Source organism: Cetorhinus maximus, chromosome 13, assembly GCF_964194155.1.
Source record: "Cetorhinus maximus chromosome 13, sCetMax3.hap1.1, whole genome shotgun sequence".
In the NCBI taxonomy this organism is placed as follows: Eukaryota; Metazoa; Chordata; class Chondrichthyes; order Lamniformes; family Cetorhinidae; genus Cetorhinus; species Cetorhinus maximus.
In genome coordinates, this window is record NC_135891.1 from 67,408,705 (window position 1) to 67,434,084 (window position 25,380).

At 48.4% G+C, this 25,380-nt stretch overlaps 1 protein-coding gene and 1 pseudogene across 2 annotated transcripts in view; one reads left to right on the plus strand and one right to left on the minus strand.

The window, feature by feature from the left end:
- The window catches only part of gcnt7 (glucosaminyl (N-acetyl) transferase family member 7), a 717,682-nt gene that overhangs the window by 203,524 nt on the left and 488,778 nt on the right, over positions 1–25,380 (minus strand). The window lies entirely within an intron of this gene.
- On the plus strand, positions 2,631–3,277 carry LOC144689205 (high mobility group protein B2 pseudogene; annotated as a pseudogene).

The window sequence follows — 25,380 nt, forward strand, 5'->3', positions numbered from 1 at the left end:
AGGGGGTGGGCGGGAGGGGAGGGGGAAGAGGGGTGGATGGGAGGGGAGGGGGAAGAGCGGTGGGAGGGGAGGGGGAAGAGGGGTGGGCGGGAGGGGAGGGGGAAGAGGGGTGGGCGGGAGGGGAGGGGGAAGAGGGGTGGGCGGGAGGGGAGGGGGAAGAGGGGTGGGCGGGAGGGGAGGGGGAAGAGGGGTGGGCGGGAGGGGAGGGGGAAGAGGGGTGGGCGGGAGGGGAGGGGGAAGAGGGGTGGGCGGGAGGGGAGGGGGAAGAGGGGTGGGCGGGAGGGGAGGGGGAAGAGGGGTGGGCGGGAGGGGAGGGGGAAGAGGGGTGGGCGGGAGGGGAGGGGGAAGAGGGGTGGGCGGGAGGGGAGGGGGAAGAGGGGTGGGCGGGAGGGGAGGGGGAAGAGGGGTGGGCGGGAGGGGAGGGGGAAGAGGGGTGGGCGGGAGGGGAGGGGGAAGAGGGGTGGGCGGGAGGGGGTGGAGGGGAGGGGAGGGGGTGGAGGGGAGGAGGTGTGGAGGGGAGGGGGAAGAGGGGTGGGCGGGAGGGGAGGGGAGGGGGAAGAGGGGTGGGCGGGAGGGGAGGGGAGGGGGAAGAGGGGTGGGCGGGAGGGGAGGGGAGGGGGAAGAGGGGTGGGCGGGAGGGGAGGGAGGGGGAAGAGGGGTGGCGGGAGGGGAGGGGAGGGGGAAGAGGGGTGGGCGGGAGGGGAGGGGAGGGGGAAGAGGGGTGGGCGGGAGGGGAGGGGAGGGGGAAGAGGGGTGGGCGGGAGGGGAGGGGAGGGGGAAGAGGGGTGGGCGGGAGGGGAGGGGAGGGGGAAGAGGGGTGGGCGGGAGGGGAGGGGAGGGGGAAGAGGGGTGGGCGGGAGGGGAGGGGAGGGGGAAGAGGGGTGGGCGGGAGGGGAGGGGAGGGGGAAGAGGGGTGGGCGGGAGGGGAGGGGAGGGGGAAGAGGGGTGGGCGGGAGGGGAGGGGAGGGGGAAGAGGGGTGGGCGGGAGGGGAGGGGAGGGGGAAAGGGGTGGGCGGGAGGGGAGGGGAGGGGGAAGAGGGGTGGGCGGGAGGGGAGGGGAGGGGGAAGAGGGGTGGGCGGGAGGGGAGGGGAGGGGGAAGAGGGGTGGGCGGGAGGGGAGGGGAGGGGGAAGAGGGGTGGGCGGGAGGGGAGGGGAGGGGGAAGAGGGGTGGGCGGGAGGGGAGGGGAGGGGGAAGAGGGGTGGGCGGGAGGGGAGGGGAGGGGGAAGAGGGGTGGGCGGGAGGGGGAAGAGGGGTGGGCGGGAGGGGAGGGGAGGGGGAAGAGGGGTGGGCGGGAGGGGAGGGGAGGGGGAAGAGGGGTGGGCGGGAGGGGGAAGAGGGGTGGGCGGGAGGGGGAAGAGGGGTGGGCGGGAGGGGAGGGGGAAGAGGGGTGGGGGTGGAGGGGAGGAGGTGGAGGGGAGGGGAGGGGGTGGAGGGGAGGAGGTGTGGAGGGGAGGGGGGGGAGGTGTGGAGGGGAGGGGGGAGAGGGGTGGGCGGGAAGAGGGGGGAATGCATTTCAATCGGGGCATAACCTGCGCGCTTTGGGGGTCACTCCCCAGTTCCTCTCCACGTACCCTCCAAAATTTGGCTCCCCCTCCCCCACCATCATTTCCTCTCACTCCCTCCGCTTTCCGATCCCTGCCCACCCTGAAAGCCTGGGATCTCCCTGTCTCTCTCTGGTTTCCATGGCTCTTTTTCCTGCGCCTCGCTGCAGTCCCGGCAGCCGCCACCACCTCACTCTGGCGCTTTTGGGACTGCTGGAGATTCTGGCCAATCAGATTAGCCTCTAGATCTCGTAGGTGGGACTTCCTGTCCCTTGCGGGGCGGAAATCGGACCCTCAGCTTGTTTGTCCTGCTCAGGTGGGTTATTGCTGCGGGGCAGACTTTTTCAAGGTTGGTCATTTCCTTCCGCTGAGCGGTCTGTTTGACCTCAGAGCGGTTGGTTTCTGAATTTAGGGCTGGTCATATGGGATTTATTTTTCATTGGTAAGGACTGGACTCGATAAGAGTGGATTTCAAACCTCACAAAATGCTCTGACCTTCTGTTAACCTCCCCTCCAGCTGTTGCTGGTGTTATGCACCAATTGGCAAGACCAGCATAAAGTTTAGTCAAACATGATGGTTACACCATTCTAAGGAAGTGTGGAAAATTGCTCTCGTTGTCATGTACAGTGACATCATTCGTGCTTTTATAAATGTTTTCCCCAGTTGGGCCTTTCTTGACGAGTTACACCCTAAAAGAATACACTTGAGGCTTGTAGTGGCCCCACTGTTTTCACTGTGTCACTGCACATGCCAACATTCAGAGCAGCACTGAAGGTTAGAGGGATAAATACAGACAGGGATGATCAATTCTGCCTGAAGGTTACAAGGAACTGTTCAGACAGGGTTGGCTGCATGTCCTGTTAACTATTATGGCTGGGATTTTGTCAACAATGTGTCATTCCCCGGGTTGTACTGGAATTGTTGTCACTTCCACTTTCTTTTTGCCTTTTCCCACGTGATTATCATTAAAATTCTAAATGCCGGTGGTTCACGCAAAACATGTCACGTTTATCAGCTGGGGAAGCTTTTCATTGAAACCTGCTATCAATTGACGATGCTGCAGCTACTGGCAGCTCTGTTAACCAGCGCCATGTGTAGCTTTGTAGTCCATTGACACCTTGAGTAGTGTGAGCCTGATACAAACCAGCCATGATTAGAAAAGATCCCAATAAATCCCGGGGCAAGATGTCCTCATACGCATACTTTGTGCAGGCTTGTAGAGAGGAGCACAAGAAGATACACCCTGAAGCCACCGTCAATTTTGCAGAGTTCTCAAAGAAATATTCGGAAAGGTGGAAGACCGTGTTAAGCAAAGAGAAGTCAAAGTTTGAAGACTTGGCTAAGAATTACAAGGTCTGCTTTAACCGGGAGATGAAGAACTATGTCCCTCAAAAGGGGGACAAGAAGAAGGATCCAAATGCCCCTAAGAGACCACCATCAGCATTTTTAATTTTCTGCTCTGAGAAACGTCCAAAGATCAAGAGTGAATCTCCTGGAATGTCCACTGGGGATATTGCAAAGAAGCTGGGAGAGATGTGGTCTGCAGTGCAACCCAAGGATAAACTACCATATGAGCAGAAGGCACCCAAGTTAAAGGAGAAGTATGAAAAGGAAGTTGCTGCCTATTGTGCCAAATGCAAGGGTGACACTGGTGAGAAATCTGCTGCCAAGCCTGCTCAGGCTGCGAGGAAGGAGAGGATGAAGATGAAGAAGATGATGAGGATGACGATTAAATCAATCCAGATGTAAAAATAGATCTTTGTCTAAGCTTGATCTATTTTATTCACGAAGACATGAAATGTGAACTTATTTGTAGTTTGGATAAATGGCTTAGGTGTGAAGAAACTGTACAAAACTGTGTACAGTTAGTGTTGTATTTTTACACTGCGTAGCCAGGCCCTGTATTGTTTTAACTGTAAGTATCTGATTTTTTTTAAGGCACAGCCTTTGAAGAGAGGGACTCCAGAGTGATGGAATGTTATTGCCTATTTAATGTTTTTGTGGAATTTTCAATGGCAAAGGCAGTGAGGATTTTTTTTGTCATGCAGTTAATACCAATTTTTTGCAGATGGCTTTTGTAGATCTTTTGTCACTACATGGGATTACTAACTTCCCAGGTTAGATCATGATAAGAATAAAGAGTCTTCTGGTCAAATGGGGAGCCTCTGTGTCATGGCCAAAATTTTCCTGCCGAATGCCATTGCAATTTACAAAAGATTTGAGAGCAAAAAGGTGGCGTTAGTGTTTTTCAAAATTAAATTTTAAATATCCCATATTACATTGGCTTAATTTTATTCATGTGCGTATCATTGTTATTTGTTGAGACTAGCTTAGTCAGAGAGCTAAATGTACTGGAATGCCTCATAGTTGGCACACTGATGGTTACAGGGGAGTTAGGGACATTTACTTTATTGTGGAGGAAACAATGTTGTGTTTTTTGTTCACTCTTTATTGAATGTTCATGTTAGTGTCCAGTGTTGTACTCACCGCCCGGTGGGACATGGCTGAACTTGCAGGATCAGCTGGTCCTCCCTTCTCTGCATTGTAAAGGACATTGTCCGAGATCACTCTTAGCGGGAATAATGGAGATGTTGTTAGTGAACTCAAAGCCTTGTAAGGACTCTGCCAGCCAACACTATTGAGGTGGACACACATTCAGATAGTACTGACACTGATCTTCAGGCCCCTCGTTTTCTTACCCTGACTGACTGTCCCCATCCCCGACCACAGCTAGTACACCAGAACTTTCTCATTTCACTCCTCCATGTCCCTGACCCCACCCTCTGTCCTCCCCTGGACCCCTCTTCCATTCCTCCATGCCTCTGACCCCACTCCACAAACTCCTCACCACTGACTTACTCTTGCCTGTCCTGAGCCCCCATGCAAGAGTCCATTTCCCTGTTCCCCTCCCTTGTACCGTAGAGTTCAACAAGGAAAACCCCTGACCTTAAACACAACTGCACAAAGCCAATTGGTGCACGCTAACTTCAAGGAATGTGAACCAGGTGCCGTGAGATTCTCATGCAACCCTGATTTTATCCCAAGAGTAGGACTTAATTGAAAACTGTTTTAGGTTTCATGGCATGCAAATGTACTATAAGTACGAGTCCATCACGGGACTTTGTGAAGATCAACATACTGCAAACACGTCACTGACTTAATCTCTCCATCTTAACCCGCTGTCGGCAAATTGAAATTTCACATCCTGCCTAATTCAATCACCCAGCACACCATGTTTCCCGCTCTTGTGGGCTCCATGAAACCACCCCACCCCATGTTTCCCAAGCTGTTGCAATCAAGGAAACATTAGGGGTCATTATTTCAGAGAAGGGACCTGGTAAAGGATGTATAATATAAATAAGTTGGAGTTTTGCTTGATTTGGAAGGCATGAGATTAGTGTAGAGTTCATGATAGGCTATTATGTACATCTTGGTAAAAGGAGGTTATATGAGTGGGTAGAGTCCATGATATTCTCAGTGTATGACCAATATTTATCCCTTCACCTACATCACCAAAGCAGATTACCTGATCAGTGTCTTATAACTGACTGTGGAATCTTGCTGTGCATGAACAGTTTGCTGTGCTTACCTATACTAAAAGACAAATGAATGGGCTGTGAATCACTTATGGCATTCTGAGGTTGTGACAGGTGCTATCTAAATACAAGTTTGCTCTTTCTCTCTTTCACACACTGAGGATTGACCCTGGGATGGTAGTGGAGCCAACTACATTCAATGCTGAATAGGTTCTACCCTGCTCTCTCTGACACCTTGTTCGTGATTGTAAGCAAAACATTCAGATGGACGTAAACTTTGGTCACCCCATTTATTATTACTGTCCTGCCTTGCGCTGCCTTCTTTCATAATTAAAGGGGAGCAGTACCAGAAATAGCTGTTGTCTGGGCTGACAGGTCAGGAGCCAGTCTTGTGTGTCCTGTTTCTGGGAGTTTGGTGACTTATTGCCATCAGTATAGCAAATATAAACAAATCCCAGGTGTGAGAACTGACCTTTCGCCTTAAGCCACAGCTACTAAGTGGCTTCAGCTGTGCTTTAACCTATAGCGGAATGTGAGAGGGGTCCTGGGTTATACAACTTTGGCTCACACTGATCTGACTGGCACTGAACTCCCCTTTCTGAACTAGATTTTCCTTCTTCTAAATCCCACCCCTCCCCTCTTTGCCCTTCTGTGCAAATTCAAAAATGGGCACATAAGCCTGGCATGCCAGGGGAATGTCTTCACCCAGTGGGTGATCCAGCTGTGGATAAATTCCAGCAAAGGGCTTTGAAGTGGGCAAGGGGCAATTAGATGTACTTCTGGGGAGGGAAAGCAAGGTAGGGTAGGGTGAGAGGGTGACTACTGAAATTGGGGTGAGCTTGTGGTGATGGTCTTATAATGCATTGTGTTTATTTCACATTCTTAGTTGTTTGGATTTAAATTTTATCTATTGAAGGGCGGAGTTTCACTGTGACTTCATTTGGCTGCAGCTCAAATCATTTTCTTTAAATACAGAAGATTTTTTAAGTGAACTGCGGCTCTTTGCTTAAAACAGGTCCTCAAGATATTGAAGAAGAGTCCTATGCAACTCGAAAAGTTAACTCTGTTTCTCTCTCCACAGACGCTGCCAGACCTGCTGAGTTTTTCCAGCACTCTCTTTTTATTTCCTGAAGATATTGAACTGGTCCTCTCCTTGTGCCAAGATCTGCTCCTCAGGATGTTCCTTGCATGCTCTGGCTCTGCTCCATGTATTCTAAGCTCCCCCTTTCTGCCCACTTTGGCTGCTGCTTCAGACAAGAAACACCATTAACTCTCACCCTCAACCTCCCTGCACCTCGTAGGAACACACAACATGAGGAGGCCATTTACCCGCTCAAGATTGTTCTACCGTTCAATAAGATCTTGGCTAATTTGCAACATAACTCCATATTCCTACTTTTGCCAATATTTCTCACCGTCCCAATGGCAGGTTTAGGCACCATATTGTCTGCTTTCCACATATCCCGCCTCATTAATAATGCATTCATGGTAAACACACCTGATCGCTGGCAGGCAGGTTTGGATTTGCTTGCCACGCTGTGACCTCAGCACTTACTTGTCCCGGGTGCCATATTTAAAGTGCACCAGATCACAGCTTACTTCATGTCTACAAATAGGGCTGCTCCAGGCGACAGATGGCGCCAAAATCAAAGAAGATGGCAGCCCCAAATTTAGAGACGCCTCTCTGGGGCGCCTTTTATACACTGTTGAGGCTTGCGCGATGTCCTCTGCCCATGCTCTGGCTGCAGAAGGTCCACCAGAGTCACCAATCTGGCCTGGGAGGCGGTGGCAGCGGCACTTAGCACCAATGGAGGGCAGAGGAGGTCAGCCATCCAGTGCAGGAAGAGGATGAATGGCCTCATCCGTTCCGCCAGTGTAAGTCAACCACCTCATCACGCTCAACTCACACACTCACAAACCCATCCCACATCCACAGGGATCTCTCATCTCAAGGGACAACACCACTAACTCTCACACACACTCTCACATCTCCATCAGGCTCATACCGTCTGGAGCTCGCGTCCTCATCCTGTCCATGGCTCCGCTCGCCACACAATCATTCCACGCAGTGCCATGTGTCCTGCTCACACTCTCTCCATCTGTTTCATGCAGGAGAAACTGGCTCACAACAGCAGGAAGAGGTCCAAGACCGGGGTGGAGTTAGGCCCCTCACTCACTTTGAGGAGCGTGCCATCACGCTGACTGGTGAGGTCGTGGACCGTGCCTATGGTGATGGTGAGGTCGGTGAAGATCCTGTACCACATCATCCCTCTCTCAACATAACTGTGAGTGCTCTCGCCCCTGCTTTTGACTCTGCTGCCATGCACTAATTATCTCTAATTTGGTTCACAGGGAGCTCTGCCAAGTGACCAATGCCCTCAGCCAGCCAATCCCTCAGCTCCATCCATGTCCTCATCTCCAGCCAAGAGGACACCAATTCCATTGGAAAACTGGAAATAAGCAGCCTGGAAGACCCATCACAGCACTTACGCACACCCACCACCAGTGCAGACACACACCTTGGTGGGACCTAGATCTAGAGCAGGCTCGGTTTCACAATCTGGCGGTCACTGCACGGACTCGCGTCCGCAGCAGGAGGAGGCAATTTCAGCCGAACTCTCTGGCACTCGGAGGACTGCTGGGGAAGAGGCATCTGTGAGGTCCGAGTCAGATGATGAGCCTCTGGAGTCAACCTTCCAACTCATCGTGGAGTCAGCAGAAGGTGTGAGAACATCACGCAGAGCTGTTGGAAACCCTCAACAGAGCGGCATGCGAGTCAGAAGAGTGCGTCAGCCTGCTCTCAGATCAAGTGGTGCCCACAGGTGTGCGTATGGAGGTCTCCATGGGGAGGATAGCGGACGCCATGGAGACCCTGGTCCAGCAGAATGCGGAGATGTGTGCAAACCTGCACTCCATTGTGGTAGGCATGGGTGAGTTCCTGTAGTGGCAACGCGAGAGGGAAACGGGGCACCTCGATGTCCCTCCAGGTGCTCCCTCCCCTCAAGGAGTCACGCCGGGGCCCTCGGGCATCTTAAGGGAGGAGGAGTGGAAGCTGGACACCCTTGGGTCATCCACTCGGGAATCTCAGAGGCTGTCCTCTCCCTCTGAGTCCCCTTTGCCTGTGACCCCGCTCAACCTCATCCCCTGTCACCGCAGAAGGAGCAGCTGGCCCACAGGAGAACAACCAAAGCAAGCTGGGGCCCTCAAGGCCTCGGCTCTCCAGAGGACCCACGCCAAAGTCATCAGAGGCAGCAGGGCCAACCATTGCACAGGCTGTCTCCGCCCCTGCTGAGGATGTCAGGGCAGCAACTAGAAGATGTGGTAGGCCTAGAAAAGTTAAGAATTTCTGATCACAAGTGGTTTCAAGGGCGAATACATTTTGTCACTTTATAATCTGACAATATATTTACTTTCACTGAATAATGTATAATATTGTCTTTCAGATCCATTTACAGGCTTTGCAAGTCCTCCCCACCATTTAGCAGTTCAGCTGCACGCAGCCAGACCAGGAGTAAATCTGGAGGGAGAAGTGTGTGTGTGGCAGTGCCTTTTGGAACCTCATGCGAGCACTCTCCCATGTACATGGATCCTTCATCTTTCACACTCATCTCACTGTCCCAAGCATTTTCACTGCTGCCTGCTGGGGTTCTCTTTCAGTTGTCCATCTGAGCTGACCTGTATCTCCGTTCACCTACTGATCGGACTCCTTCCAGCACGCGTGCCCGTCCAACACGAGGCTCCGCTCACTTTCAATTTTCACAGCATGGTAATCATCAAGTTTTTGAAAAGCTCCCCCATCCTCTCACTGGACCCCCATTGCTAGGCAACAGCACAGTTTTTTCTACTTTGTGTTTTTCCCCAAAATCAATTAACTACTAACCCAGTTGTAACCCATCTCTTCATTTCAAGGATTGAAAAACCTCATTAAAAAGGCATGTATACAAACAAGTCCAGGAAACCTGACCTTTTTGCTAGGAGGGCCTCCAGACTCCCTAGCGCTAAGCTCACAAAAAAACAAAATGAAACTGAAACTATGTTCCACCTTTCTTAATACACGAATATAAATATAAATTAAATTTAAAGTTATACATTGTTCCTAACACCTCTCACCAGAAAAAATATGAAAAGGCACCTTTAAGAGGCATTTTCATTTTCTGTTACAATCTCCTCTTATCACTATCTCTATTTTACTTATACAGATTTTACTCTAGCAGTAACAGCGTATTCATATCAAATATACAAGGACTTTTCCATAAAAATCATATTCTACACAAATCCATCCTGATCATGGCATCTCTGTTCCCCGACATTTGCTCTTGATATAGCATCTGCTATGATATTGTCTCTTCCTGCTACATGAATGATTTTCAAATTATATGGTTATAGCATTAAACTCCAACAAAATAGTCTCGGATTCTTGGTATGAAACTTTGCGATAAAGGTTAGAGGATTATGGTCCGTATAAATAACAATCTCTGCAGTGTTGTTAGATATGTAGATTACAAAATGTTGTGGAGCCAGCTCCAAACTCAAAGTCTCTGTTTCCACAGTTGAGTATTTCTGCTGGCAAGAAGTTAACTTTTGAGAAAAGTAAGTGACTGGCCGTTTGATTCCCATCTTTGTCCTGCTGTAATAAAACTGCACCAACACCCACATCACTAGCGCCACCCGCCAGCTTAAATGGCTTCGCATAATTTGGTGCTGCTGAAACCGGTGCGGTAGTCAGTACAGCTTTCAAGCTGTCAAAGGCACTTTGACACTCCTTTGTCCATTCAAATTTCTTGCCTTTAACAAGCTTGTCAGGGGAGTCACCACAGTGCTGAAATTCGGAACGAACTTCTGATAGAATACACTCATGCCTATATACTGCAAAATCTCTCACTTTGTCTTAGGCCTTATCTTTGCTTCTCTAGGTGCTACTTGGCTTTGCCCTATTGTGTGGCCCAAATAAGTTACTTTCGCTTAGGCAAATTCACTTTTTGCCTTATTTATGACCAAATTGGCTCCTTGTAACTGATCAAAGAATTCTTTCAAGTGTTATAAATGTTCTTCCCAGATTTGGCTGAACACATCCAAATCATCAATATATACCGCACAGTTGCATAATCGTTCAATGACCTTGTTTGTTAATCTTTGAAAAGTCGCTGAAGCATTTTTCATTCTGAAATCACTATGATCACTAATCACTATGACCCATCTGGTTTCGGTACCATTACAATAGTTGAGCTCCAGCTATTGTGACTTGGTTCAATAATGTCATTTTCCATCATGAACTTGATTTCTTCCCTCACCTGGGCTAACTTCTCTGGATTTAGTCTGTAAGGATGTTGCTTTTTGGGTAACACATCCCCTATATTAACATCATGTATGGCCAAAGATGTTACCCTTGGCCTATTCACACAAATTGATTCATGAGTTTGTAATAGTTTTTGTAAGTCATCTCGACAGTATTCTGGAAGATAGCTTAATATTACATAAAACTTTTTAAGCACCTCCGCATTATCCAATCTGATTACCAAAGGTTAGAATTTTCGACTTTTGATTCATTCTCAGAGTGTTCTGATATTTTTATTTCACTCCCTACATCTTATACCACTCTGGATACACTTCTACACTTCTATCCTGACTATCTTCCCTGTCATAATGTTGCTTTAAAATGTTAATTTGACACACTTGCTGACTTTTCCTCCTGTTCTAAGTACTCACTATATAATTTACATCATTAAGTTTCTTTTTGATTTGATCAGGTCCAGTGAACCTTGCTTTTAACGATTAGCCAGAGACAGGTAACACCTTGTCTCCAGTGACAAAATTTCGAGCTTTGGCATTTTTATCTGCTCTAGCTTGCATTGTTTGTTGAGCGATTTTCAAATGATCTTTGGCCAACTCACTGCTTTAGATGATCTTTCCTGAAAATTTGTCGAATGTGTAGTCTCTGAGCTTTGATTTATAATTTTTTCTTTAATTTAAGGGATCCTTCACCTTATGCCCATACATCAGTTCAAAAGAATTGAATCCTGTTGACTCATTATGGGAATCGCTAATGGAAAACAGTAAAATAGAATTCCTTTACTCCAATCATTAGGAAATTCCTGACAATAGGCTTTAATCATGGTCATTAAAGTTTGACGCCATCTTTCTAATGCCCCTTGCGATTGGGGATGATAAATTGAAGACAAATTGAGAGCAAGACTTAAATTGCTTTATTCCCAACTATTCATTATTTTTTTCAATATTTGTGACATAAAATTTGAGCCTGATCTGAATGAATTTCCTTAGGTAATCCATATCTTGCAAAAAAAATTGAATAACTTTTCAACTGTCACTTTTCTCATCATTTTCCCCAAAGGCACTACCTCAGGAAATCTTGTTGAAACATCCATAATTGATAACAGATACCGATCCCCACTTCGGGTTTTAGGTACGGGTCCTACATAATCTACTAAGACCCTGCTAAATGGTTCTTCAAAACATGGCATCCGAATTAAGGGTTAATTGACGATTGGAGCTTCTACACTACCTGACATGTATGACATGCCTGGCAGAATTTAACCACATCTTTATGTAATCCGGGTCAATGAAAACGTTTCAGTATTTTAGCCTGCGTTTTCCTAATCCCTAAATGACATGCCATTGGAAGTTCATAAACCACTCATAAAGTTTTGTTACAATACCTGATGAACTACTGCCCATTCCTTGTCTGCTGGCATTTGAGGTGGTCTCCATTTCCTCATTAGCACTTTGTCTCTTAAATAATCACACACAGGTATTGGTTCTGATTCAACCTCTGAGTAGGCTGTTTGACACAGCTATCTCAACTCAGGATCAGCCTGTTACATTTCTACTAAAGAAGATGGGCTAAACATGTCAATCTTCACCTTCCTCCTTTTTGCTTACGTTTTTGAAAATAATGTCAGATAGCTGAATTTCTACATCATCTCCCTTTTGTATAGATTCTCCCTCTTCTTGTCTAAGTTTATGAGCCTGAGATCTAGTCACGACACAGTCAGGAAACAATCCAGGATGTTCCTCCTGTAGCACCTCAGTTTCTTTCACTTCCACTGGTAGTTCCAACACCCTCGGTGAGGCTAATAATTTTGAGCCAGCCAAGTTATTCCCCAAGATAAAACCAATTCCTGCTGCAGGGATTTGATGCACTACTCCAACTGCAACCTCTCCACTCACTAAATCACTCTTTAGTCCAACTGCATATAATGGGACTGGTTTATAACCGCTGTGGATACTTCCAATAAATATTTTGTCCTTCATTAGCCCCTTTGGAAGACAAATTGTATCATCAGCCAGCATCAGTGACTGACTTGCTCCAGTGTCTCTCAATATCTTTATTGGTTTGCCTCCTTGATTAGAAGGATAAGGAAACATCTCTCCTCTATAAACAAAGCTATTAAACCTTCCCGTAATTTGTTTTTCCACATTTACTTGACTAATCTGAGGAATTGTCCCTACTTCTTTGGTAGATTCTGAGCCTTCACTGTGCACCTGCACTATGGCTACTGTTTTTTCACTTGTCCCCTTCCCTAAGTTAGTTTCTCCTAAAGATTCTTTAGGCATCCCTATTACTGCAATAGTCCTCCCAATTGATTTTTAGCAATTAGCTTTAGTATGTCCAGTTTTATTTGCCCCTAAGGGAGGTGTCAGCTGTGGCTCAGTTCATAGCACCCTCGCCTTTGAATCAGAGGGTTGTGGGTTCAGGTCCCACTCCCGGAAACCAAGAACCGTGATTGTACTCGAAAGAGTTGCAATCTGTGACTGTTGATAACTCAAAAGAGTTTATTTGCCCCTAATTTGCTGGGAAGTAAGTTTAACGAGTGCACCAATATCAGTGTGTAAATAGCCCAGCAGTTTCTGTTGAGGAAGAGATACTTATGAATTGCCACAAGTTGCTGGATGATTAGTGTTGGTCTGCTGCATCTCATTGGGAGTACACTGTCAATCAGTTGCTGGTTTGCACATTAATTACCAATTTCACTCACTGCAGAAAGTTAAGGCTGGTACTTAATGACACAAGGATCCTCTTATAGGTTTATATTCCTGCAATGACACAAAACCTCTCCAGACCAGAGTGGGGACAGTTCAAACTGTGGAGTTTCACTCCAATAGGTGGTAAATTTTTCTTTCATGGGATGTGGGCATCAGTGGCAAGGCCAGTACTTACATTAGCCGTCTCAATTTCTCTGCTCCTCTCACCCATTCTAATCTGTCTCTCTCTGAACTTACTGCACTCCGTTCTCTCAGGTCCAACCCCAACATTGTCATCAAACCCGCTGACAAGGGTGGTGCTGTTGTTGTCTGGCACACTGACCTCTACCTCGCGGAGGCTGAGCGTCAACTCGCAGACACTTCCTCCTACCTCTCCCTGGACCATGACCCCACCACGGAACATCAAGCCATTGTTTCCAGGACTGTCACTGACCTCATCTCCTCTGGAGATCTTCCTCCCACAGCTTCCAACCTGATAGTCGCCTAATCTCGGACGGCCCGCTTCTACCTCCTACCCAAAATCCACAAACGGAACTGTCCTGGCAGACCGATCGTGTCAGCCTGTTCCTGCCCCATGGAACTCATTTCTCGTTATCTTGACTCCCTTCTCTCTCCCCTTGTCCAGTCCCTTCACACCTACATCCGTGATTCCTCTGACACCTTACGTCACATCAACAATTTCCAGTTCCCTGGCCCCAACCGCTTCCTCTTCACCATGGATGTCCAATCCCTCTACACCTCCATCCCTCACCAGAATGGTCTGAGGGCCCTTAGCTTCTTCCTTGAACAGAGGCCTGAACAATCCCCATCCACCACTACTCTCCTCCGTCTGGCTGAACTTGTTCTCACACTGAACAATTTCTCCTTTAACTCCTCTCACTTCCTCCAAATAAAAGGTGTGGCTATGGGTACCCGCATGGGCCCCAGCTATGCCTGTCTCTTTATGGGGTATGTGGAACATTCCTTGTTCCAGTCCTACACTGGCCCCCTCCCACAACTCTTTCTCCGGTACATCGATGATTACTTCGGTGCTGCTTCATGCTCTCGTCGGGACCTGGAAAAATTTATTAATTTTGCTTCCAATCTCCACCCCTCCATCATTTTCACATGGTCCATCTCTGACACTTCCCTTCCCTTCCTTGACCTCTCTGTCTCAATTTCTGATGATAGACTGTCCACCAATATCCATTACAAGCCTACCAACTCACACAGCTACCTCGACTACAGCTCCTCACACCCCGCTTCCTGTAAGGACGCCATCCCATTCTCTCAGTTCCTTTGCCTCCGTCGCATCTGTTCTGATGACGCTACCTTCAAAAACAGTTCCTCTGACATGTCCTCCTTCTTCTTTAACCGAGGTTTTCCACCCACGGTTGTTGACAGGGCCCTCAACCGTGTCTGGCCCATCTCCCGCGCATCCGCCCTCACGCCTTCTCCTCCCTCCCAGAAACATGATAGGGTCCCCCTTGTCCTCACTTATCACCCCACCAGCCTCCGCATTCAAAGGATCATCCTCCACCATTTCCGCCAACTCCAGCATGATGCCACCACCAAACACATCTTCCCTTCACCCCCCCGGCGGCATTTTGTAGGGATCGTTCCCTCCGGGACACACTGGTCCACTCCTCCATCACCCCCTACTCCTCAACCCCCACCTATGGCACCTCCCCATGCCCACACAGAAGATGCAACACCTGCCCCTTCACTTCCTCTCTCCTCACCGTCCAAGGGCCCAAACACTCCTTTCAAATGAAGCAGCATTTCACTTGCATTTCCCCTAACTTAGTCTACAGCATTCGTTGCTCCCATTGGGTTTGGTCTCTACATTGGAGAGACCAAACGCAAACTGGGCGATCGCTTTGCAGAACACCTGTGGTCTGTCCGCAAGAAAGACCCAAACCTCCCTGTCGCTTGCCATTTTAACACTCCACCCTGCCCTCTTGCCCACATGTCTGTCCTTGGCTTGCTGCATTGTTCCAGTGAAGCCCAACGCAAACTGGAGGAACAGCACCTCATCTTCCGACTAGGCACTTTACAGCCTTCCGGGCTGAATATTGAATTCAACAACTTTAGATCTTAAACTCCACCTCCCCCCATCCCCACCCCGTTTCCTCCCCCTCCCTTTTGTGTTTCTTTTTGTTTTCAATAATTTATATAGATTTTTCTTTTCCCACCTATTTCCATTATTTTTAAATCTACAACTAATACCTTGTCAATCTTTCCACCCCACCCCCACTAGAGCTGTACCTTGAGTATCCTGCCATCCATTCTTAATTAGCACTTTTCTTAGATAATATCACCACCTTCAACACCTCTTTGATCCTTTTGTCTGTGACATCTTTTGATTATCTGCTCCTATCACTGCTTGCTTGTCCCTACAACCACCCCACCCTCAACTTCTCTCCCCCCGCCCCCCCCCACATTAAACCGGCTTATATTTCACCCCTCTCCTAACTATACTTCAGTTCTGTTGAAGGGTCGTGTGGACCCGAAACGTCGACTCTTTTCTTCTCCACCGATGCTGCCAGACCTGCTGAGTTTTTCCAGGTAATTCTGTTTTTGTTTTGGATTTCCAGCATCCGCAGTAGTTTTTTGTTTTTAGGCCAGTACTTGTTGCCTGACCCTAATTGCGCTTGAACTAAGTGGCTTGTTCAGCTATTTAGAGGGCAGTCAAGAGTTAACTACATTTCTGGAGTTCTGGAGTCACATGTAGGCCTGACCAGGTAAGGATGACAGATTTTTTTCCCCTAAAGGGGCATTAGTGAACCAGGTGGAATTTTACAACAATCAATGATAGTTTCATGGTCACCATTACTAAGACTAGTTTTCAATCCAGATTTTTTAATTGAATTTAAATTCCATCAGCTGCCGTGGTGGGTATTTGAACCCATGTACCCAGAGCATTAGCCTGGGCCTCTAGATTACCAGTCCACTGACATTACCACTACACCACCAACTTCCCCAAAATTTGTTGCTTCTCCTTTCTGTTTCTTTTTCTTCTCCCTCTTAATCTAATTATTCTTTCCCTCTCTCTAGTCCTCTTTCTGTATCTGAATTGACTCTAATTCACCCTGTTTCTTTCTCTATTGTTCCCTTGTTTCTAACTCAATTTTTAGACATCACTGGTTAAGAGGATACCCCATTGGGCCCATTATCCACTGATGTTCCAGATGCCTGTTGCCCTCTCCATTGGCTCACACTTCCAGCGACTTTCAGGACAAAATGTTTCTGAGCTGAAGGGTGAGGGAAAGCAACTCTAACAAATGGGACACACTGTGTAATGCTCAGTTCCAGCAAGTCTAGGTTAATATAACTGGAGTCACTTTTTTATGCCAATGTAGACCAGGACAGTATCTCACTTCTCATGTTCCCTTGCCAGCAAAAGTGCAGCTATAGGGGATATGAGTTAGAGGAAGTAGCTCTGGGTGGTATCCTGCTGGAGTTGGGTTGTCCTGGAGTCTCCAGACATTGGAGATCAATTGGGAACCACCTAAAGTATCGAGTGGCTTCACAAGATACAGCCATGTAGATGACAGCATCTTGGCACCACCACCTGACAATGATATCCTATGGTCATGTAGTTGAATATTATGTCTCAGTGGATATATGGTGAACAGTGCCAAGGCCTGTAATCTATCCACTTCTCCTGTTGCCACCCATCTATCAGGAAGTCACAAAGTTGACGCTCACAGTTCCCTCACAGTTGCACATTGACATGGTACAACAGTTTGACTAAGAGGGAGTAAGCCAGCAGGCCTGTTAGTGGTCGGGAGCACAGCACGGTATCTGGGAGTGACAGCCGCAACATCCATTGCACCATGTATTTGTGCAGAGCCATTTCCTCAACCACACCTCAACGGTAATCCTCCCGCTGCAGCAAAGAATGCATGAGCTGAAATATCTGCTGCAGTAAGCGCGGCAGGGGAACACAGAAGATCCTGGATCCAGTGCCAGAAAAGGTTCCACAACATGCTGCGTTCCAACAAGGTGAGTAGCTTGGCTCATTCACACAGAGGTCCAAATGAAGGGTAACATCAGCAAGCTGCAGCTATGGTGTGAGACCTGTCATATACCTCTGCTATAGCATTGAGGCATGTATGTGTAAGCTGCTCATGGGGGTGCGCACAGAACCGATGTGAATGAACAATGTGAAGCATGGACACATTACAGAGAATTCTCCCTGCATCCACGAGAAGTCAGGCTAACAAATTCATGCTGTCTTTGCAGTCGAAGAGGGCGCAGAACGCCAAGGAGGCGGCCTGAACTGGGGGTGGCTCAGCCTGGCTGGAACCAATTAGAACCGTTGAACAGATAGTCATGGAGACAGCCAGGGAGTCTTTGCAGTTTTCTGTCAGTGATGGCAAGGCATCTGTAGCAGTTAAATGCACTCTGGAACATGGTGGTAATGGTGGAAGTCATGCAGTCAGTTCACTAAGCACAGGGGAACATTGGCATGAGAAGGAGCAGAAGGATGGGGTTGCATCATAAGTGCAGCCTGGGCATGGCTAAAGGCAATGGCATGCATCACAGCATGCTTTTACAATGTGAAGGGCCAGACCTAAATAACTCCTTTTGTGCCTCACACAGGTCCCAGCTCTGCTCCCTCACCCCTTTCCCAACCCCCAACACCTTGGGCCAGATCATCTGGGCATTAGGAAGAGGAAGAGACTTCTGAGGAGGAAGTGTCAGATCAGACTAGCCCACACTACCCCTAACTCGGATACCAACACATCGAAGGGTTGTATTGCATGTGTGAGTTGGTGATACAAGATGATGGGCACCACACCAGAGTGTAGGAGGAGGTGTCAGAGTCAGATATTTGTACACAGTCCTCCTTGGAGGAGGAAGGAAAGTCCACTATAATGCTCCAGTGAGCTGAAACATGCAGCCTTGGGAGTCACCTTTTGGGGCGTAGTATTTGGACAATCAGATGCATATGTGTGGGCATCTGGCGGAGTTCCCTGAGGCAGTGGGAGCTCTTGGACTGCCAATGGAGGAGTCCATCACCGTCATGAGCTCCACATTGTCCCAGGGGCTCAAACACATGAGCTCCTACCATCAGAGATTGGCCACTCTGCAGCAGCACTTGGAGTGGATGCAAGAGCAGTATACTGGCCAGGAAAGGGTGCAAGCCTCATTCAGTAGCCTGAATCAGCAACGCCTCCATCCAAGGAATACATGAAGAACTGTGTACCCTGAACAGGACGGTCCCACTGTTGGTCCAACAGTTGCTGAAATGGACGACTGCTGCACACCAGCAGCCACCACATCAACCCCACCTGAAGGCCAACCCGGGGCTATGCAGGTCACTGAGAATGCTGAGGGAACCAAGGGTTCCTCAGAATACCAAGAGCACCCTCATCTTCTTCCACCTCCCCAGCTCCTCTGCCAGAGCCCTCGTCTGCTCCACAGGTGCCACCGGCTATGGCTGCCCATGCAGGGATGCAGAGATTGCAGTGTGAAGTAAGTCCCCAATGGTTGCCTGCCCGATGCATTGATACATGGCATCAATGTTATGCATTGGCCTAGGTGTAGGAAATGCAGGTCAAGATGCCATGTATGCTCCAGGGAGGATTGCTTGTCTGCTGTCCCCTTTATTTTGGATGCCTGCATTCCAGGTGGCAGAGACTGAGGTTAGCAAGGGAGCCCAGGTTTATGGAAGCAATGAAAATTGTCCAGGTATGTCCTGTACACAAAAAGCAGAATAAATCCAACCTGGTCAATTGCCGCCCCATCAGTCTACTCTCAATCATCAGTAAAGTAATGGAAGGGGTCAACAGTGCTCTCAAGCAGCATTTGCTGAGCAATAACCTGCTCATTGACACCCAGTTTGGGTTCCGTCAGGGCCACTCAGTTCCTGACCTCATTACAGCCGTGATTCAAACATGGACAAAAGAGCTGAACTCCGAGGTGAGGTTGAGAGTGACTGCCCTTGACATCAAGACAGCATTTGACCGAGTGTGGCATCAAGGAGCCTGAGCAAAACTGGAGTCAATGGGAATCGGGGAAAACTCTCTGCTGGTTGGAGTCATACCTAGCACAAAGGAAGATGGTTGTGGTTGTTGGAGGTCAGTCATCTCAGCTCCAGGACATCACTGCAGGAGTTCCTCAGGGTAGTGTCCTAGGCCCAACCATCTTCAGCTGTTTCATCAATGACCTTCCTTCCATCATAAGGTCAGATCTGGGGATGTTCCCTGATGATTGCACAATGTTCAGCACCATTCGTGACTCCTCAGATACTGAAGCAGCCCATGTCCAAATGCAGCAAGACCTGGGCAATATCCAGGCTTGGGCTGACAAGTGGCAAGTAACATTCGCACCACACAAGTGCCAGGCAATGACCATCTCCAACAAGAGAGAATCTAACCATCACCCCTTGATGTTCAATGGCATTACCGTCACTGAATCCCCCACTATCAACATCCTGGGGGTTACCGTTGACCAGAAACTGAACTGGACTAGCCATATAAATACTGTGGCTACAAGAGCAGGTCAGAGGCTGGGAATCCTGAGGCAAGTAACTCACCTCCTGACTCTCCAAAGCCTGTCCACCATCTACAAGGCACAAGTCAGGAGTGTGATGGAATACTCTGCACCTTGCATGGATGAGCGCTGCTCCAACAACTCTCAAGAAGTTTGACACCATCCAGGACAAAGCAGCCGCTTGATTGAGACACATCCACAAACATTCACTCCCTCCACCACCGACACACAGTAGCAGCAGTGTGTACCATCTACAAGATGCACTGCAGGAATTCATCAAGGCTGCTTAGACAGCGCCTGCCAAACCCATGACCACTACCATCTAGAAGGACAAGGGCAGCAGATAGATGGGAACACCACCACCTGGAAGATCCCCTCCAAGTAATCCAGAGGCCCAGCCTAATGATCTGAGGACCTGGTGGAATTTAAATTCAATTAATAAACCTGGAATTGAAAGCTAGTCTCAGTACACAGCAACTGATAACTATAATTTATCATCGTAAAAATCCATCTGGCTTACTAATATCCTTTAGGGAAGCCCTCCTTACCTGGTATGGCCCATAGCTACTCTTAACTGACTCTTAACAGCCAAGCAAGCCAGTCAGTTCAAGGGCAATTAGGGATGGGCAACAAATGCTGGCCTTGCCAGTGACACCCACATCCCATGAAAGTATAAAGAAAGAACTGGAAAAGGTTAGAAATGTAACAGATTTAAGCAAGTACAGATACAGGGAAAGGGGCTGCACTGAGGTAGGGAAAATCTGTGATAGGCTGGAAGGTTGGAGAAATTAAATGTCAAAAGGGACAATGGAGAAAAAGGAGCTGGTAACAGACAAATAAACAGACAAACAATGGGCTTGTTGGCAGTATAAGTGGTAACCACACAATCATCACAGCTGTTGTCCAAAAAAATTGGGGCAGAGGTTATGATCTGAAGTTGTTGAACTCAATGTTGAGCCCGGAAGATTCAAAGTGCCTAATCAAAAGATGGGGTGCTGTTCCTCGAGCTTCGTTGAAAAAAGTGTAGGAGGTGGAGGGCAGAGTGGGAGTGGGGTGGGGAATTAAAATGACAAGCAACAAGAAGCTCGGGATCATGCTTGTGGACTGCGATGGAGGTGTTCCGCAAAGCGGTCACCCAATCTGCATTTGGTTTCCCATCGTGAGCAGTGAGCAAAGTATATACTAAATTGAAAGAAGTATAAGTAAATTGCTGTTTCCCGAAATGAGTGTTTGAGGCCCTGGACTGTGGGAAGAGAGGAGGGAAAAAGGGCAGATGTTGCATCACCTGTGCTTCCATGAATAGGTTTTGTGGGAAGGGGAGAGTGCATTGGGGTGACTGAGGAGTGGAGCAGGGTCTTGTAGAGGGAAGGGTCCCTCTGGAATGCTGAAAGGGGATGGAAGGAGATTTTGGACTAAAATTTCGACAAGGCCTGTGAGCAGGTGTGGCGATCGCAATGTGTGGATTATCCTGTACCTGGTAGAATTGATACAGGCAGCATCCAGACATCACACTTCCTGCTCCTCGATATAATTGTAGTATGCAGCTAGTGTTAAACACACTGCTTGTGGCTGCGCACTCAACAGGAGGCCTAGTTTCAAAGAGGTTAGCACCAATTAAAACTAGCTAGCCCTTATTTAAACCACTCTACACCTCTTAAAGAGGGAGGTACAGTCTTAATGCAGCAGGTTGCTGGAAGTGGATGAGGAAGAGTCAGAAGAAACCAGAGTAATGGAGCATCAGGTCAGAGAGAGAGCTTCCAGGTACAATGCTGAAGGCCTTAGTGCAGGAGGTGGAAAGGAGGAGAGAGCTCATCTTTCTACAGGGGTCCAGGAGGCCCTCCAAGCATACACTGCCTAGGTAGTGGGAACAGTTAGACAGAGAGGTCAATGGCAGGAGTCAGAGTCAGGCCCGGAGAACCTGGATACAGTGGCGAATAAAGTTCAATGATGTCACACGAATGATAAAGGTTCTGAATGCATCTTAAAATGCCATCTTCTACCATTGACCTCACATGCTGTTCATTGCCCAACATCTTCATCACCCACCCAGCAGCGATCTCTAGCAACAGGCCTCATTCCTAACATTCTGTTGCTCCACTTCACCCTCACACATTTGCCAATGCTACAGGCCTCACACTCACATCTCATAGCTTCCACATAATTTCAGCTATTCAACCATGACAGGCATGTCACCCAACTACATTGCAACACACTCACACTTGCAGGACAAGGTTGCACATAATAGAAGGCACCAGCAAAGACCCAACGGAGGTCAGGCATGAGTGCACAAACCTACATGTCCTCAGCCTCTTGGTGGAGACGGTGCTCGACATTATTGGCATAGCCATTACTGAGGCCAATGGCAACTGGCATCACTGAAGCCATCCAGGGTGACAGTATGGTCCTGTCTGAAATGCAAGCTTAAATAGTGGAGGTTTTAAAAAGCAGATTCAGTTCAAACTCTTGTAATAAACTTCTCGCAATAAAATGGTTCAGGTCCATGAGTTAATTTCGAACTGGATCAATGATGTGTGCTGGTTTAAGCTGGGAAATGATTGCCTTTTTTAGACCGAATGGTTAATTATTCAGATTCTTTTTTCTGGGATTTGACAACAGACAGCCATTCATTCCTGTGATGTGTGTGTCGTTGGCTAGTCCAGCATTTGTTGCCCATAGCTAATTACCTTTGAGAAGATGGTGGTGAGCTGCCTTCTTGGACTGCTACATTCATGTGGTGTAGGTACACCCACAGTGCTGTTAAGGAGGACCTTAGTGGGACTCAAATAATGTTTTACTCAACAGCTTCTATATAGAAACCTGAGGCCATTGCCCACCATTACTTGACCCCCATCCCGATTCCCTCTTCCCATCCTGACCCCTCTCTCCATCTCAATTCCCTCCTCATCTTGATCCCCACTCCCCATCCCGATCCCTTGTCCCCATCCTGATCTCCATTCCCAATCCCAATCCCCACTCCCCATCCCAATCCCCTCCTCATCTTGATCTCCTCTCCATCACCTCCCTTCTCCCTCTGATCCCTCTCCCATCTAATCACCACTACTCTAATGGCTCGAGTGGTCCTCCTGCTCATCAGCCTGGGCACATTGGCTAGTGTTTGATGCTGGATGTCTGGATCCAGTCTCCAATGGGCAGGAATCCTGTGCTCAGCGCAACAGCAGTCCTGACGGGAAGGCCTTGTTGTTATAGTTCCTCCCACGTGGAACATCAATGACAGCTTCCTTTAACCGGGTCCTCGCTCCCAGTGAATTGAGGCATGAGCTTTTATTTAGTGGTGTAGTATTGCTCAGGCATTGAATAGAAACCTCATTAGTGACTGAATTGACACAATGTCCCTTGTCTTCTCCTAGTCCTTCGATAATGGGAGAAATGAACATACAGTGCGACTCCAGCTTTAAACAGTAAACCAGCTCTATGAATAGCAAAGGCCCCTTCAGCACATCTTACCTGAATACAGATATCCTACACTGAAAATGCAACATAGAAACAGACCACTCAGCCCAACCAGCCCATATTGCTACTTATTCCTTACACAAGGAGAATCCTAACCCCATTTGCCCACCCTGTTTCCAAATCTCTTCATCCTGCTTTCCTTCAACCTCTCTGTGGAGAAATATTTCTCCTTCTCATGGATTTATTTGCCACTAAGTTTGAGATGCGTGTTTAACTGTCCCTCCTTTTATTCCCCCTCTTCTTCCAAATGCCCTTACTGCAGCCACCAGTCCAACCTGACACCACAGGCTGGATTTTCATCTTTCAATGGAGGTGTGAATCAGGTCACAAAACCTTGGACTTAGCTGGAAAAGCAACTTTGTCCTGCCTTCCCAACTCCATGCCATTTTCATCTGACCTTTTGGCGGGCCAGGAAGACCCTGGGTGCAAAATGCACACGAACCCCTTGCGAGGTCAGGGTCCCTATTGTGGGGGCCACAGGGAGAGTGTATTTCCTCCTGCACACCATTTCCATGTCCCAGTGTGTGGGTTGGAAGCCCTAAAAAAGTGCCCCTCCTTGGAGAGTTTGTGACCACTGGGGGAAGACTGCAGAGGAATTGGGAACTTCTGATAGACAAGTGTTAAAAATGCTTTGACATCTTCAAATGTCACTATTAGATTCTATATTGTAATGTAGATGTATTTTTAAAGCAGGGATTCTTCTTAGGGATATGTCTTGCAAACGTAAGTTGACCCTTACATTGACCACTGTAAATTTAAAAAGGGGATCTTGATGATTTTAGGCTCAGGCCGGGGTTTTCCGTGCCCACCGACATTGGACACGCTCGGTGGTGTGAGCCGACAATCTGGCGAGAAGGCCAAAAAACAGCTTCACGACATCATGAAAACCAGTTTACGATTGTCCGCTGAGTCCGCAGATGGCCACGTTTCCCGCCATCGGACATCGGGAACCTCATTGTAACACACCAGCATAAGGCCAGCCTGCCGGGCTGGATTCTCATTCAACAACAACAGCTTGCATTTATATAGCCCCTTTACTGTCGCAAAATGCCCCAAGGTTCTTCACGGTATTTCTTGACCGCAGCCTATCATGAATCCCCCCTCACCTGCAATGTTTGCTCCGTGGCAGTAACCCCCACCCACTCCTCTGCTTCCCTCGTTAGAGAGTGAGAAAGCGTGAGAAAGCTGAGCTGTGAAGCTTATGGATAGTTTCACTGCCTCCATAGCCAGTTCTTGCCTTTTGCCCTCTGCAATGAGGAAACAATTGTTAATTCCTCAGCCAGACAGGCAGTGAAGAGAGAAAACGGGAAACAGCCTGATGGAGCAAGGATCACAAGCTGGTCCTGACCTTTGACCAGGAGATGGTTCTCTGCTGTGGGAGTCTCTGCTTGACTGTGAGGCAGGTTAATGACACAAAGGCAAAGAGAAGGAAACTATTTTTTGATCTTAGATTTACGATGACTGGCTCACATTGTAGAACATGGTGAAAAGCTGTTTTTAAAGCATGAGAGTATGTTTGAAGGCCTTTGATTAACTCTCAGGGACCACATCAATACATTTGGGTTTCCAGTGATGCATTTTGTCATTTCCTGATTGACTTTCCATTAGTGATACAGTGCGATACAAACAGATTGAAATAACATTTCCTTCCAGTTGCAGCCCCTCCCCTGAAGGTACTGACTCTCTCTCCCCCTCCCCTGAAGGTGCTGACTCTCTCTCCCCCTCCCCTGAAGGTGTTGACTCTCTCCCCCTCCCCTGAAGGTGCTGACTCTCTCCCCCCCTCCGCTGAAGGTGCTGACTCTCTCTCCCCCTCCCCTGAAGGTGCTGACTCTCTCTCCCCTCCCCTGAAGGTGCTGACTCTCTCTCCCCCTCCCCTGAAGGTGCTGACTCTATCTCCCCCTCCCCTGAAGGTGCTGACTCTCTCTCCCCCTCCCCTGAAGGTGCTGACTCTCTCTCCCCCTCCCCTGAAGGTGCTGACTCTCTCTTCCCCTCCGCTGAAGGTGCTGACTCTCTCTCCCCCTCCCCTGAAGGTGCTGACTCTCTCTCTCCCCCTCTCCTGAAGGTGCTGACTCTCTCTCCCCCTCCCCTGAAGGTGCTGACTCTCTCTCTCCCCCTCCCCTGAAGGTGCTGACTCTCTCTCCCGCTCCCCTGAAGGTGCTGACTCTCTCTCCCCCTCCCTTGAAGGTGCTGACTCTCTCTCCCCCTCCCCTGAAGGTGCTGACTCTCTCTCCCCGCCCCAAAGATGTTCACTCTAGTTGGTCTGTGATTCATCATTCACCAGCAACTCTCAGAATCTTGCTATCCTCAATCTTCATAAGCAACCCTACACAATGAGCACTAAGGGC